Genomic DNA, 3,278 nt, shown 5'->3' on the forward strand with positions numbered 1-3,278 from the left:
CGAACAATTTGCATCATGATTTTCCTTCGGTGTCAATGCCAATTCGAGTTCTCTTCAATGTTCATGACCTGAGCTCTTGGTCCATCTCGACTATTGCAGTTAATTTAGCTTCTCTTAGTCCATAGTATAGATATGGTGGGCTCTACAGCTGTTGGTTTGCTTCACGACTTTTTCAATATTTTGTCTCTCTTCGTTCTTCCTATAATGGTAGGTAGTAAGCCTTGTACGAGGGTTTGTTTAGGCGTGTTGCTTAGCTCTCTTAGGTTGTATTCCTGTTTTCATTTATGAAGTTCTCTTTGACAAAAAAAAAAAAAAAATTGTTTCTTTTGATGATCTTACACGTGACCAGGAGGTTTTGTCAGTGAAAGAACGAACATTGCCTACTACCTCTACGCCTAACTATTCATATTTGGAGGATTCTTTGTTCCATGATACGGAGTCTTAGTACAACCTGTGTGAGGAAAGGTTTTGCATATGCAGGCCACACAAATTGTTGATTTGGAGAAGCAAGAGAATCTCTTCCATACTCGGTGCTAAACAATAAATAGTAGCTCCAGCACTTATGTCATGGACAATAAGCTAGTTGATGAATGATGAGTGAAAATTGCTAACTGTTGCTCATGAAGTCAACAATCAGAATTGTGTTAATATTATTCAAGATGCAATGTGCCTAACAGAATTTTACGACCATACTTATTAGAATAGATGGAATCAACTATCAGAATTGTGTTAATATTAATCAAGAAAATTTAAACACAATCTAAACTGTGATTTGCCTTTTGATATGGTGTAGCCACAAATCATAAACAAGGCCATTTACATGCACATTCTTCCACTGCATAAATTTACACGCATACTAAATCTCGACGAACTTGTCATATTTAAAGAAGTACAAAACTGCCTTTAAACACTATTCTAGATGTTTAAATCACATTGATACAATATTTACTAGAAGTACATGACTACTAATCATCGCAGCAAAACGACCTGAAATACGAGCACACACATGCAAACAATTCAGCATTTGAATTGTTGTCCATCGTCTTCCAACTGCATTGTGATGAAACAGTCACTGCAATTTATTCACCTATCAAATAATCAACACAATAACACATATGCAAACATCTGTCTCTACTCCTATTCGGAGACGGTAGTTCAAATTACACTATCACCGTGACTAGTGACTATTGATGTAAACAAACATAACCCATCAGAATTAGACGTATATAAACGTCTCTCTACTCCTATTCGGAGACAGTTTAAATTACACTATCGCCGTGATTATTCCTGAAAATAAACATAAATATCAAAACCATCAGAAAACAACCAAATAATCACCTCCAAATTAAAAATTGTAAGTAAAATTCATGTACTATGAATAAAACCCTGTAATATCCAAAAAAATCATAGTAACACCATACCCTAACTTTAATCAAAAAATTCAAAAACCGAAAAAACCCAAATTTTAAAAATCATCACAATAGTATTTTAACAAACAAATAAACAAATTCCAAAATCACATTTATTAAAAAAAACTCAAATAAAAATTAAAAAAAATCGATTTGAAAAACCCAGAAAAACGAAAGAAAATAAGTTGGATTAATTTTGGTGAAAGCCCGCACATCCGTCATAGCCATGAGGCTCAGAAAGCGGGCAGTCTTCATCGCGAGAGGAGCCGCCGGAGACAGCAGAGCCGCCATCTACTCAGCCGCGGGCCGAGCGGGTAGCTTTGACTGAAACCGGGCTTTACCCCAATCTGCTCAGATAAGATCAAGTAGTTTTGATGCTTTTTCTTAGGGTTTTAGCTTTCTTTATATATGACACCAGTTTCTCGTCACTTTTGGGTAATTTCGTAATTGTGTCATTTTCTTTTTCGGAAAGAAAAAATAAGGTAAATTCTCAACGATGACCCCTAACTTCTGTTACGCACCAAGGGTGACCTTCCTTTTTTTTTTTTTATTATTATTATTATTATTATTGTTATTATTATACAAAATGACCTTAATAAAGAATGACATTAATGAGTGTTATTTACTTTAAAGAAACTAACTATGTTTAACTTTGAAAAAAAAAAAAAAAATTAAAAACCACCAACCCAGACACCACCTTCACCCTCATCCCCACCAGATGTAGCAAGCACCACCTCCACCCTCATCGGAGCCACCGAACCCCTTAATCTGGAACGCCGACTTCCCACCCAAACCGTCGAACCATCGCCTCCACCCTTTTCACCGCCTAGACCCGAAACCTAACCTCACAACTCTTTCTCCTCTAACCATTCCTTCTCTAACCTTCGATTCTCGCCGCTTCGCCGTGGGGTTGGTTTTGGTTGAGGAGGGATGGTGGGTTTTGGTTGAGGAGGATGGTGGGTTTAGATGGCGGAAGATAAAGAGAGAGAGGATGGAAGAGATGGCAGAGAAGAAAGAGAGAGAGATCGGTGGTTTGGGGGTGGTCGTGGTTTGGGTTCGGCGGTCCGGGGGTGGTCGGGGTTCTGGGTTCGGCGATCTAGTGGTGGTGACGGTGAGAAAGAGGAGAGGGAAGGAGGGTTGTGGGCGAGGATTTGGGAATTTGGCTTAGTGGTGGTCGAGGTGGAGTTGGTGCAGTGTCACCGACGGTCGGGGGGAGCCTAGTTAGCGTTGCCGGCTATCGGAGAAACCTGGGGTAGTGTCGTCAGAAGGGAGATGGTTGCTGGGGCAGGTGGTGGCTGGGGTTAATTTTTTTTCTTTTTTTAAAATATAAATCTAACCATAGTTAATATTTAATGAAATAAGGTTATGAGTGAGATGAAATTTTTAACTAAGGTCATTTTATATAATAAAAAAAAGGGAGGTCGCCATTGGTGCGTAGCAGAAGTTGTGGGTCACCATTGAGAATTTCCTAATAATAATAATTGTTGTGCAGATGCGCGGAATATGACACGACACTCTCTTACTTCTGATTTGATTATTTTCTTGGAGGCTGAGACGACCTTTCGTCGTATGGGAATTTGGCTTTGTGGGGAGTGTTTCAAGACACATACTCTTCGTACGAAGTGTCGGCATGGTCCTAGCTCTGATGATTTTGTGGCCCCACCTGATTCGGGGGATGGTGTTATTCGGTTTGTTCTTTATGGCTTTCCTAAACCGCATGATCCTTCTTCGGAGGTATCTAATCATGATCCTAGTGTGCCTCGTGAGCCTCATTTTGCTTTCGACGTTGCTCTCCTTGATAGTTTGCTATCTAAGCGGTTTCGTTCAGTGAAATCTATCCCTCCTAAGTGTCGCTTGGGTTTTTCTAGG

Source organism: Chenopodium quinoa, unplaced genomic scaffold (genome assembly GCF_001683475.1).
Source record: "Chenopodium quinoa cultivar QQ74 unplaced genomic scaffold, ASM168347v1, whole genome shotgun sequence".
Taxonomy (NCBI): domain Eukaryota; kingdom Viridiplantae; phylum Streptophyta; class Magnoliopsida; order Caryophyllales; family Amaranthaceae; genus Chenopodium; species Chenopodium quinoa.